The sequence below is a fragment of the Hibiscus syriacus genome, unplaced genomic scaffold (genome assembly GCF_006381635.1).
Source record: "Hibiscus syriacus cultivar Baekdansim isolate YM2019G1 unplaced genomic scaffold, ASM638163v2 tig00111847_pilon, whole genome shotgun sequence".
NCBI lineage: Eukaryota > Viridiplantae > Streptophyta > Magnoliopsida > Malvales > Malvaceae > Hibiscus > Hibiscus syriacus.
In genome coordinates this window covers 2,216,694-2,230,698 of record NW_024063200.1, presented here as the reverse complement: position 1 = coordinate 2,230,698, position 14,005 = coordinate 2,216,694, and the positions used below count along the sequence as shown (strand labels likewise).

Below are 14,005 nucleotides of genomic sequence, written 5' to 3'. Positions count from 1 at the left end.
GTTTAATAAAATATATATATTAATATATTATCTTAAAATTATATTAATAAACTTAACAGAATTATGGATTAAATATATTTTTGAACTTTTAAATTTCCAATAATAAAGACAATTTATAATTAATGAGTACCAATTTTGGGCGTTATAGGGGTGCTAATCCTTCCCTAAACGTAACCAACCACGAATCTTTTTTATTAAAATTTTTTGGTTATACGTAGATCAGTTTATCTTTTAAATTATGTTTTCTTAAAAACTATTTTAAAAGATTGTTTTTAGGTATTTGACCTACCTAATCCAAAAATGTCAATGGTGACTCCCAAATTTTTTTAAAATCAAAATCATTTATTTATTCATTTTATTTTTTCCGCCGAGTAAAATTTTCGTGCCTGAACGAAAAGCGATTACTACAGTAGATATGAAAAAGTTCTTAGGCCGAACCTTGTCACCCGACCCATTTTGTCTCCTTGCATATATGTACTAACATTCCACTTGAAATTGTTTTGATAAGATGCAGCAGAGCTGCTACTACACACATATTATCCATCAATCTATTTCATAAAAACAGGACAAAAAAACCTTTACCTAAGACTGCAGATTGATTGAAGCTGTTCTTTGACATCATTTTGTGTCCACTGCAATCCTTGCCACCATATCTTTTCTCCTTCAATTGATTTCAGATTTGCTGCATTGTCTTTGTCAAAAGGTTGTGATTTCAATTGAGGGCACTTGTAAACTTCAAGCTCTTTCAATGAAGGCCAAGCCGACGAGTTACCGGCCGATAGACGCATTAGTTTTGGCATCTCAATAAGTATTAACATCTCTAGATTCGGCAACGCGGTTGAATCCTGTCCGGTGATTAGCTCTTCTATCTCAATGCAGTTCTGCATTGCTAGCTTTTGGAGTTTTGAGAGTTGTTGGATCACCCCACCGGAGAAAAGTTTTCTCAACATGGGGCAACTTGAGACCACCAGTGTGGGCAATTTGGAGAGGCTTTCGGGTGAAAGGGTGCCCTGGAAAACGGTTTGCAGACTCGGCAAATTCGATAAATGCAATTGCTCTATTTTCCGAAGAATGAATCCGCCTTCGACCTTGCTGCCATCTGCAATGGTTGTCATTTTGTTGCACCTTTCGATCAGACAACCACGGATCCGGTTAAAGCTAGAAACATTCACAAAATCCACCAGACTTGTGATATCTTTGTGTTCAATCAGTTCCAATGCATCAGTTTCAGGAAGCAGATCACAAATTATCAAGTTGTCATCACAGTTTCCTTGGCAATATCCAAGATACCGGTCGATTTTGTACTTAAAATACTCTAGAATTCGAGGACTTTTCCAGTTTTGGTGTCCGACAAAGAACCGGAAGGAAGCCAATTGTTCCCGGTCCTTCCACGACAGACTATGCTGCATGTCTTGAGGACCTCTGATTTAGGGAAGCAGATAGTGAGAATAGTTAGATTCTTCAAGGTAGCTACCTGCCTCATTATATCCACAACCTCCTTGAACCAGTGATCGTAAGAATGCACATCAATCATCAATCCTTCGAGCTTGGCAAGCAACGGGATCACGTCAATGTCCATATCCTGACAGCCATTGGGATTGCTAGATTTATAGTATGACACTCTCAAGCACCTTAAGTTCTTTGGATATGAAATGGAATGAAGCATATCCTGCAGCCTCTAATATCGAGCACATCGAGGCGATGAAGTTCTCCGACTTCGGGTGGCAACACTGTTAAATGGATGCAATTGTTTAAGTAAAGCCCTTTGAGACATTTCAAGTTTGCTAAAGATGATGGCAGAGATTCAATCCCAGTTCCATATAGATCCAACACTAACAATGTTTTCATATTCTCAAAGAAGGACCGGGGATTTCAGTCAGAGTATAATTTCTCTGCAATTATAGGATAAACACTCATTTTCGTTCGAATTTTCTTTCCTTTCTTTTTTTATTATATTATATTATATATATATATATATATATATATATATATATATATTAATATAGTGTAATTTTTGAAAATATTTTTGAAAAATATGATATATAATTTTTTTAGAAAACGTTTTTGAAAACATAAAGTATACTATTTAAAAAATCGGTTTTTTTTAAAATATATAATATATAGCTTTGAAAATGATTTTTGAAAAAATATATATATTATACAATTTTTAAAACATTTTGAAAATATATATAATATATAGTTTTTAAAACATTTTTAAAATATATATATTATATATTTTTTAAAAACATTTTTTGAAAATAAATATTATATAGTTTTTGAAACATTTTTTATTTTATTATTAGTATTTTTTTATTATTTTATCAATATTTATTTTTATTTTTTCTTTGTTTTTCAGGGTCCATTGGGTCCAAGTCCAGTAGGCCCAACTGGGTAGCCTGACCCAGTAGACTCGATTAGGCCCAAAGGTGGATTAGGATTTTATCTTTTAGTAAATGCGCCGCATAGAGGGAGTCAAGGGGGGCGCGTGAAACCACGTGCCAGTCAATGCACACAAGAACGGTCGGACGAGATCCTCGAGACTGAACTATCCCGGGTTATTTGGTCAAACAACAACCCACAGTGAACGAACGACCAAAAAATTCCAACCATTTTGGGAGCCAAACAACCAACACCGAGGCTATAAAAAGCCCCCGGTGAGGCCATATCAAGACAGGGAGAACCATCGAGTGAACATCGATCGACAACAAGGCCACGGGGAACACAAAAAACACAAACACACATCAACAACAAAGAACATTGAACCCATCATAGAAACAAAACACAACACAACAAGGGAAGTCATTCAGGAAACCCGAAGCCATCGAACAAAAGAAAAAAGAAAAAATACGAAACTTTTTTTTGTAGATCTACGGACTTTGAGACGTTTCTAGGCAAAACAAACCATGGATTCATAACAAGGGTGAAAAGGCGCGTGGGAGAGTACCATTATCTCCCTTTTTCGGCGTCGGCGAACGATGGCGACCGCCTGTCAGTGGCAGCCGAAACGGCGGAGCTCCCCATTAGAGTTGGACTCCAGTTGAAGCTTTGGAGAGAATTCTCTCTATCTCTCTCTCACACTATCTCTCCCCATTTGTGAAAATGACTCAAATGAGCAAATTAGGCCCATTTTTTCGACTTATGTACAACAATTGAAACGACGTCGTTTACAAGGGGACTTGGGGAGTATTTTCGCGCAGGGGATATCTACGAAGAAGTCCTAAGTACATTGTATCTTTCTACTACGATCGCCAATACAACTTTATTTTCTTTTTGTTTTGATTTCTTAATTTTTTGATAGTTTGATTCTAGTCACTAGTTTTATGCGTGTGATGTTTTGTCTGATGTTAGAATTTGGTCACTGAATTCGTAATTGTGCACTTTTAGTCACTATTTGATATTTGGGATTAATTATTTTATAGTCCTCCTAACCTTTTATTCTTTGTTTTTGCTGCCCATTTTCAATTCCGATTTAATCCTTTAATTTTGGTTTGTTTCAATTCGATCCTCTAAGTTCTTTTATTTTTTGTAATTGTTTTCCTTTTTTTCATATTGTTTTCATTACTTTTACATTTTAACATTTTTCTTGGATTTATTTAATATTTTTCATTTATTTATTTATTTTTATCTTTCATTCTTTTGATTTATTATTGTTATTATTATTTTGTTTTTATTTATTTTAAATTTGTCTATTGTTTTTTTATCTAACATTTTTTTTTATTTTTTTAGAATTTCAACTAGTCAAAGGTAAGTAATTCGAATCGAGTTTTTAAATTTTAATATAAATTTTTATTTTTTTGCGATTAAGAAAACCGATGAATTAATTGGTACCGAAAGGGCGGTTCAATGGTGCTAATCCTTCATTGACCGTAACCGACTCCCGAACACGACATATTTCTGGTAAAATGCAGATCAGGTAAGATGGTTTCCGATATACCTAAATATCATTTTAAAATGATCAGTGGCGACTCTAACCTAATTATTTCAAGTCGAAGCCCAATTTCGGGCCCCACCCGAATGACGGCCAAGACAGCTTGGCGACTCCGCTGGGGACAAGTAAGTGAGTCAAGCCATAATTAATTTTCGGTTGTCTTTTTGAACGAAAATTACAGGTTTAAATTTTAATTTATTTGTTCGATTCTAATTATTTATCTTTGATCATTTTTTAAATAAATAGTTGTACTGTTGTTTTTCTCAATGATTTCAGATTTTCAAAATTTTCATCTCAAGCTCTATACCCGAGCTCCGAACCATTTTAAGTGGGGGTGAAACCGACGCCTTCGTGAGAATTTATTCTCCGCACAGGCCTAGCAAGTAGCCTTCGTGATTTATATACCTTATGTCTTCGTGTGAATTTATTCACCGCACAGACATAAGGGAATGTATCCTCTCGAGTTTAACTTAGTCCACACAAGCTTGTAATGGGCTTAGGACTTAGGGTCTGGCAAGCCCAAGGGGGCACTAGCAAGGAGAACTCGGGTACCTTCTTTAGAACCTAAACCGGGAGACTACAAGGAGTTAGAGCCCACCCCAAAACCTCATTTCAAACCTTAGGCTATTTTGAGATTATTTACTGCTTTATTTTCTATTCAGAGCATGTAAACTAGAAATTTATGCGGTTAGGACTGGTTCAAAATTAACTTGTGGGATAGAGATCATGTCCGAGTAGGAATAATAAGCATGTGGGGTAGGACTTCTATTTTCATGATTGTTTTGATTATTAACTTTACCTCACTAATTCTTTACATTTTTGTTCTCTCTTATTTTATTTTCATCATTTGCATTATTCAAAAGAGGTGTTGATAAACTAAAACGTGTTCGTTAAATGTAAATAATTTGCATTAATGGACAAAGGGGTTATAATACAAGAGATGAAAAGATAAAAAGTCTGGCTATGGTAAGAGAAAACTCAGAATGGACCGATAATTACACCGAGAACATAAAAGTCAACTTTTTGAGCTGACAAAGGTTGCAGGGGTAAGGCGAGAAAAAGGTTACTGACCTGGAGAGTCCCTTCAACAAGAACAAAATGGCAAAGCGATAGCTGAAACTGGAGGTCATTGTTGATAAATTCAAGAAACAAGAAGATAAACATCGGATAGTTCCTATCGATGGAGGGCTCTAATGGCACTTTCGTTAGGAATAAGCTCAGTAGAGAGTGAAAGTCGGAGATGTAGTCATTCAAGACTTTTTGGAGCAAACAGCTCGTCACTTGCACAGTTTAGCCAGAGAAGCCGGAACGGTTCGACAGGTCATTCAACCGGCGACATAAAAAGGGCAGAAGATGAATCAACCTGTTAGAAGTTGTTCGGGGTCTATACCTTTAAAATGATTTTTTGACTCCTAAGGCGTAACACTTTTGTCCCCAATAAGGATTATTTATAATAACAGACACATTTTTGGATCAATACCTCGAACATTGCATGCATCATGCATTTAGACATATTTTGCATTTTGTTATTTTCATTTCTTTACATTCGCATTAACTAAAAGAAGCATGTATCATCAAAAATGCGAACATTTTGATCCTATTCCCATGACTTACAAGGAACTTTACCAACAACTTTCGACATTCACGTAGTGTCACCATACCCAGTGAAACCCATAAAGTCCCATACCCCAAGTGGTACGATGAAAATACCCATTGCAAATATCATGGCGGTGTCCCAGGGCACACTATCAAGAACTACTCCGCATTCAAGAGAATCATGCAGAAAATGCGTAAGAAGAATTGGATCGACTTCAATAACTCGGGGGCATCCAAATAAGGAAGAAGATAATTTCATCATTTGCAGTATTTTGTTTGAATTTGTTTCCCAATTATTTTTTAAGGAGATTTAAATGAATTTATGCTACTTTAAAGATGATGAACAATGAATCAAATTTGTAGACTTAAAATTCGTTGAATATCAAATGAATTAAAAAACTCTGTAAATGATTGGAGTTATAAATCTTTGACAAAGTAACATGACCCTTGATTTTACCCCAGAAGAGACACTTGAGAACCCTATCCTTCTCTTACAGGGACTGATATAGCCTTTTCCTTTCATAAGGGAATGAACAAGAGGCTTGGTATTTAGATATGCATAGGAGCGGACAACATATGACATCTTTTGCATATGAAGTTACTATACTTTTGTTTAAGACGTTCGATGATGATAATGATCTTCACAGATGGAATAGTTGAGTAGGTAAATCTAGTTTAGGTCAGTTGCTTGGAAATTGAACTCTAAAGATGAGATTCCTTGATTTTCAAAAACACCTAGACTATAATAGGTTCTTCTTGACAAACTTAAGAAGTTGAATCTGTATACCCAAATTATAATTATATATATATAATAAAGCTTGATCTATCCCTCTAGAGAAATTGGTTAAACGCCCCAGCTTTATGGATAAGATTCAGCTAGCCTGATAAAGGTGATTATTTTAATACAATAAAGCTTGAGCTGTCCCTCTAATGCAATTGGTTAAGCGCCCCAGCTTTATGGATAAGAGTCAGCTAGCCTGATAAAGGTGATTATAATATTGAGCTGTCACTCTAGAGCAATTAGTTAAACACCCCGACTTTATGGATCCAGCTAGCCAGACAATGAAAAACTAAATAAGGAGATACAATAAAGATGGACTAAGGGAATTAAAGAACACCTGTTATAGTCAATTTCACACGATCACTAAGGAATTTCATTTTTAGATCGATATTTTGACACTATATTTGTTAGAAGAGCCTGCGAAGATTAAACAAATAGAAGATTTTAGAGAACCGAAATGGAATATCTAGTAATTGATTATGCTAGTTGCGTCATTTTGTCCGCGTCCAATTAAAATGCCAAGACAAGTAATAAAGGCATGTTGCAATGACCGAAAAAATGACATTTTTGGTGGCCAAAATCCTAGAAAATAGGAAGCCAACCTAAAGCCAACTCACCAATTTGAATATTTGTCAAAGAGCTATAACTCGGAAAACATTAAAGAGCTATTAATCCTTTTGATATTCTTTGAACTCATGTTTATGATTTGATTCGATTGCAAGCCTGAATTAAGGAGCAATGTTTTATAGAATTCTTATATCCTTTTTTTTCTCTCCTAAAATAAGAAAAATAAGAAAAAAATTTCAAACATGACAGTCTCAAATGTGAAAGGCTGCAACCCGAAAAGAAAATGAGGCATGGTCGATTCCGAGTACAAGACTGATAGACAAAATGAGGCTCCATCCATAAGATAAAATAGAACCAATTCATGTTACATGCATCTTAGGCATACTTAAGAGCATCACATTTATCATTCTTTTTAGCATACATAATTTTTTACAGTTTTTAAAGTCAAGTTTCAACTCCAATACGAAAAATACTAGGTTCAAAAGTACCTTCAAGAAAAATCGATGGCGGTTGCTTAACTCAGCAGTGAGAAGCTACACCTCAACCAACTTGACATATTGAAAGATCGAGAATCAACTTTAGATGGGTTCGAAAGCCAATTCAGAATGAATCTAGTTTAGCTTAACTCAACGACGAGTGGCTAGTCTTCAGTTAACATTTTCAAGCCAGATTTCAACTCCATGACGGATGATATCCGACTGACAGACTACCTCACTTGTCTTTCTCACAAAGAGGAGTCACCCGAAGAACATCTCACATGAATTTCCCGTGGAGGGGAGTCATCCAAAGATTATCTCACCTGGTTCAGACCCGCTCAGGGGAACCACCTGAGTATTATGACCTACTTAGACCTGTGAAGGGGAGCCATTTTACACTTAAAGGAAATATTGACAGCATAGCTCAAGGCGAGAAGGGCTATCTGTCAACAAAAGGCCTTCAAGTTTGATTACACTCAGCTCAAACGCACATCAAATTTACAGCATAGCTCAAGGAGAGAATGACTATCTGTTAACAAAAGACCTTTGAGTTTGATTACACTCAACTCAAAGGTATATCCAATTTACAGCATAACCCAAGGCGAGAAGGGTTATCTGTTAACTAAGAACTTCGAGTTCAGTTACACTCAGCTCAAAGGCACATCAAATTTACAGCATAGCTCAAGGCGAGAAGGGGTTATCTGTCAAAAAAAGACCTTTGAGTTCGATTACACTCAGCTCAAAGGCACATCAAATTTATAGCATAGCTCAAGGAGATAAGGGCTATCTATCAACAAAAGACTTTCGAGTTCGACTACACTCAACTCAAAGGCACATCCAATTTACAGAATAGCTCAAGGCGAGAAGGGCTATCTATGAACAAAAGACCTTCGAGTTTGATTACACTCAGCTCAAAGGCACATTCAATTTACAGTATAACTCAAGGAGAGAAGGGTTATCTGTCAACCAAGACCTTCGAGTTCGATTACACTCAGCTCAAAGGCATATCAAATTTACAGCATAACTAAAGGCGAGAAGGGTTATCTGTCAACAAAAGACCTTTGAGTTAGATTACACTCAGCTCAAAGACACATCCAATTTACAACATAACTCAAGGCAAGAAGGGTTATATGTCAACCAAGACCTTCGAGTTCGATTACACTCAGCTCAAAGGCACATCAAATTTACAGAATAGCTCAAGCCTAGAAGGGCTATCTGTCAACAAAAGACCTTCAAGTTTGATTACACCCAGCTCAAAGACACATCAGTATAACTCAAGGTGAGAAGGGTTATTTGTCAACCAAGACCTTCGAGTTTGATTACACTCAGCTCAAAGGCACATTAAATTTACAACATAACTCAAGGAGAGAAGGGTTATCTGTCAACAAAAGACCTTCGAGTTTGATTACACTCAGCTCAAAGGCACATCAAATTTACAGTATAACTCAAGACGAGAAGGGTTATCTATCAAAAAATACCTTCGAGTTTGATTCCATTCAGCTTAAGGGCATGTCAAATTCACAGCATAGCTTAAGTTGAGAAAAGCTATCTGTCAACAAAAACTGTCGAGTTCGATTCCATTCAGCTCGATGACACATCATCCATACGGTAGCATTGAGAAACTACTTTCTGGTTGAAGCCAAGGTCTTCAAGTCAAAATCACAGCATAACTCAAGGCGAGAAGGGTTATCGATCAATGAAAACTTTCGAGTTCGATTCCATTCTGCTCGATGATGTATCGACTACTTTCCGGCTAAAGTTTAAACCGAGATCTTTAAGTCGAGAAGAAGACCTGTGTTAGCAGTGCGTTAGTGACAAAAAACCATTTTCCACCAGCATAGCTTAAGTCGAGAAAAGCTATCTATCCACGAAGACTTTTGAGTTCGATTTCGTTCAGCTCGAGGGCCTATCAACCACATGGTAGAGTCAAGGAATTATTTTCCAGTCGAATTTTTTAACCAAGGTCTTTAAATCGAGAAGAAGACCGAAGTTGATTACAATTTGGCAACGAGAAGCCACATTCCGATTCAAATTCCAAACTACGGTTTCAATTCCATATCATTTCAAGATGAACTCGACTTCGCGACGGAAGAGCCATCCGCAACACAATTCGACAAGGAGTTATTCTTAATTGAAATATCAGAGTCAATTTTCAACTCCACCGAACGAAAATTTGTGTCATTTTATCTTTGTCCTATTTTTTGCTCCACAAAAAAGGACAAAGAGGGGCAACTGTAAATATTATTATATATATATATATATATATATATGTATTAATATAGTGTAAGTTTTGAAAATATTTTTGAAAAATATGATATATAATTTTTTTAGAAAACAGTTTTTGAAAACATAAAGTATACTATTTAAAAATTAGTTTTTTAAAATATATATATTATATAGCTTTGAAAATGATTTTTGAATATATATATATATATATTATATAGTTTTTAAAATATTTTGTAAATATATCTAATATATAGCTTTTAAAATATTTTTGAAAACTTATATATAATATATAGTTTTTAAAACATTTTTTTAAAAAAGATTTTGAAAACTTATATAATATATAGTTTTTAAAACATTTTTAAAATATTTATTATATATTTTTTTAAAAAAAATTGAAAATATATATTATATAGTTTTTGAAACATGTTTTTAATTTTTTTAATTTGTTTTTATTTTCAATTTTTATTATTATTTTTTCTTTGTTTTTCAGGGTCCATTGGGTCCAAGTCCAACAGGCCCAACCGGGTAGCCTGAGCCAGTAGACCTGGTTAGGCTTAAAGGCAGATTAGGGTTTTATCTTTTAGTAAATACGTCATATAGAGGGAGTCAAGGGGCCCGCATGAAGCCATGCGCCAGTCAATGCACACAAGAACGGCCGGCCGAGATACCCGGGACTGAACCATCTCGAGGTATTCAGTCAAACAACAACCCACGGTGTACGAACGACCAACAATTCCCAACCATTTCGGAAGCCAAACAACCAACACCGAGGCTATAAAAAGCCCTCGGTGAGGCCACTTAAGACAGGGAGAACCATCGAGTGAACATCGATCGGCAACAAGGCCACGGGGAACACAAAAAACACAAACCCACATCAACAACAAAGAACATCGAACCCATCACAGAAACAAAACAAAACAACACAACAAGGGAAGTCATTCAGGAAACTCGAAGCCATCGAACAAAAGAAAAAAAAAATACAAAAAGTTTTTTTGTAGATCTACGGACTTTGAGACGTTTCTAGGAAAAATAAACCGTGGATTCATAACAAGGGTGAAAAGGCACGTCGGAGAGTACCATTAACTCCCTTTTCCGGCGCCGGTGAACAGTGGCGACCACCGGCCAGTGGTGGCCGAAACAGCGGAGCTCCCCATCGGAGTTGGGCTCTGGTTGAAGCTTTGAAGAGAATTCTCTCCATCTCTCTCTCACACCATCTCTCTCTCTCACGCCATCTCTCTTCATTTGTGAAAATGAGTCAAATGAGCAAATTAGGCCCATTCTTCGACTTATGTACAACAATTGAAACGACGCCATTTGCAAGGGGACTTGGGGAGTATTTTCACACAGGGGATATCTACGAATAAGGTCCTCAGTACATTGTATCTTTCTACTATGACCACCAATACAACTTTATTTTCTTTTTGTTTTGATTTTTTAATTTTGTGATAGTTTGATTCTAGTCACTAGTTTTATGCGTGTGATGTTTTGTCTGATGTTTGAATTTGGTCATTTATTCGTAATTATGCGCTTTTAGTCACTATTTGATATTTGGGATTAATTATTGTATAGTCCTCCTAACCTTTTATTCTTCGTTTTTGCTTCCCATTTTTAATTTCTATTTAATCATTTAATTTTGGTTTATTTCAATTCGATCCTCTAAGTTCTTTTATTTTTTGTAATTTTTTCCTTTTTTTAATATTGTTTTCATTACTTTTACAGTTTAACATTTTTCTTGGATTTATTTAATATTTTTTAATTTTTTTATTCACATGTTTTTTGATTTATTTTTTTATTATTTATTTTTTTATTTTTATCTTTCATTCTTTTGATTTATTATTGTTATTATTATTTTGTTTTTATTTATTTTATAGTTGTCTATTGTTTTTTTATATAACATTTTTTTGATTTTTTTAGAACTCCAACCAGTCAAAGGTAAGTAATTTGAATAAGGTTTTTAAATTTTAATATAAATTTTTATTTTTTTCGCGACTAAGACAACCGACAAATTAATTAGTACCGAAAGGGTGGTTCAAGGGTGCTAATCCTTCCTTGACCGTAATCGACTCTCAAACTCGACATATTTCTGGTAAAATGCCGATCAAGTAAGATGGTGTTTGATCTAACTAAATATCATTTTAAAATGATCGGTGATGACTCTAACCCAATTATTTCAAGTTGAAGCCCAATTCCAGTCCTCACCTGAAAGACGACCACGGCAAATAGTGACAGAAGCATGCTGTAGTTTGGGCTATTCGGCAAGTCTTGCATCTTCTTATTGATCATGGCAATCCTCTTTGATTGTTGCCAATCGTTTTCTTCTAAGCAATCTGGTGAATCTTCACTCATTCTAGTGAAAAATTTACAATCTGGATCTTGTGACGAGATGTACAGTACAACCTGTCGGATGTTGTTATTCATCGACGCATAAATCATTATTTCACATTTCTCTAGCAACGACACATTAGTCAGATGCTTCAATGTGTGGTAGCCTTCGTTGCGTGCAACATGGAATCTTCGCTCTTTGGTGCCGCCAACAAGTCCTTCCACAGCCCAACACTTGAGTAAATAGTCGGTATATATCTTACTCTCTTCTGGATACAATGCACCATACAAGAAGCATTTTCTTTTCTGATCATCATTTAGTTGATCATAACAGAACTTCAAGAATCAATGCAGTTCGGTTAAGCCAGAGATCTTGATCTCGGGCCATATTTATAGGTCTTTCAACCCTTTCCTCCATTCTGGAACACTAGCTTTTGACTTGAAAGCGCCAGCAATTGTCTTGATCAGAAGTGGGAATCAAGCACACTCTTTAACTACCTGTCGAGCAACTGGTTCTATATCAGGAAGATCTATAACTTCAGGAACTATATGCTTAAACATCATCCATGCTTTGTTTGGTGACAACGGCCGGACCTCAACCAATTTATCCGCCATTGAAGAACATACATGACAGAACTCTGTTGTAAACATGACTTTGTTGTCATTTGTTTTGTCAGGGATTCCAATATCTTCCAACTCAATTGAGTCCATCACCTCATCGAGAAACAAAAAATACTTCTTGCCCTTCAACTCCTTGGATATTGATCGCGCAACATCCTCGGCGTACAAAATGTCTTCTGTTTTTAACTTGTGCCACCATGAAATAACCTCTTGCAGTTTCTCCTCACTCCTTTCACTACAGACATTCGCCCAAACGAAGATATCAAACATTTTAGCCACTTGTTCATGGTTATTCAAGTTCTTCATTATTGTTGTTTTCCCTACTCCCAGGGTGCCCGAAATACCAATACCTTTCAATTTGTCATTTCTCAACACCTCCAATACTTGTTCCAATGGCCTCTGCAGACTAGGAAACGCTTTGATCTCAGGTGCATTCACCTTTAACACAGGCTCAATAGGTTTATCGACCAAAATACATCCAAGAAACTTCCCATCTTCCAAAAGTTTCTGAGTTTCTTCACACATTTTCTCCAGTTTCCCACTATAATTTGACCTTCTCTTCACATGAATGTATTGGGATAAAAGCTTGTGGTCTTCTTTGTATCGATCTTCCAATCCCTGTGCATTGTCGAGCGTTTTGTTGACGCCACAAAGCCATATATCGTAACTACTTGTAGTTGTCTTCTTCATTTGATGTTTCTTGACTTCCCTTTCGTAATCGTATCTCAAAGCCTATAGCTTGGCCACTTGGTTCTTCAACTTTTCAAAGTTTTTCTCTATACTTTGTGATAAACTGACTTTAGTTGTAGAATAATTAGTTATGTCTGCGACAGCCTGCGTCACGGGTCCAATGAAACAAGAAGCTAATATGTTGTCTGCCATGGATCATGCAACATAAGCATCAAGTTCACATGTTAAACACTAATCTGACCTTATTTTTTCCTCTTAACTCTCCCTATATTGGTGTATTAGATGTTAATACATGTAAGTGATCTGCACTTCCTCTTAGCTCTCTATTATGATGGTATTATTGCAATAACATAAAGGAACAGACACAAGATCTTAATTTAGGAACGAGCTTATAAAACCTTAGGAACAAAATATATTATCAAAAGAAAATACAAGAAAATATCTAAATTTTCTTGAGATAACAGTTGAAATTTCAAGCAATAAATCCCTGAGAAAATAGACAAGGATCGTGTAATTATCTACCGGAGGATGCCGAGATGGGAAACTATGCTTCCTTTGCAGACTCCTCTATTGAAAGTCAAAAAATAAAATGGCAAATGGGGTGGCTGATTTTGGTCCAAGGAGGCAGAAAATGGGGTGGCTGATTTTGGTCCAAGATGGCAGAAAATGGGGTGGCTGATTTGGTCAAAATTAGGCAGCATGTTTTTGTTGAAATTATCAAGGGAAAATTACCCAATTTAGTCCTTTGACTTTAGGGTATTTACAAGATTAGTCCTTAAGCTTCAACTATAAATATCC

The 14,005-nt window shown here is 35.8% G+C and overlaps 1 pseudogene; it reads right to left on the bottom strand.

The window, feature by feature from the left end:
* Positions 1-486: 486 nt before the first annotated feature.
* On the bottom strand, positions 487-13,399 carry LOC120172243 (annotated as a pseudogene).
* Positions 13,400-14,005: the final 606 nt, after the last annotated feature.